The following is a 441-nucleotide window of genomic DNA, read 5'->3' as shown; positions in this document are numbered from 1 at the left end:
TTTTATTGCAGGTTGATAGGTTGACAACTTAAAAAAATATATACATATATATTGCAATACATGCTTTAATTTGCACATTATGGGTCGTTTTGAACAATATTTACACATTTAAATAGTACTAATTAACATACTCTAACTTGATGCCACCGATTTCTCCACCGTTCAGCTAGGACTGCTCCTGCGTTATCCACCCACGAAATACCATATTACGGTGTCTCATGTATCAATGGTATTTATAATATTGTGAGGTCTTTTTTGTCATCATGAGCTATCATTTTCACAATTATGATATCATTTAAATGCAGGAACACTTCCTATAACCGTCCTTTATTACCTCATTACGATAAGCACCACCCACTCGGGGCAACTGGCTCCTTCGAAACGATCGCTCCCAAACACACGCTCAGTTCGAACTGCGCAACTGCCCCTCTACTTTTTCAT

Source organism: Trematomus bernacchii, unplaced genomic scaffold (genome assembly GCF_902827165.1).
Source record: "Trematomus bernacchii unplaced genomic scaffold, fTreBer1.1, whole genome shotgun sequence".
NCBI classification, from domain to species: domain Eukaryota; kingdom Metazoa; phylum Chordata; class Actinopteri; order Perciformes; family Nototheniidae; genus Trematomus; species Trematomus bernacchii.
Note: the sequence above shows the minus strand (reverse complement) of the source record.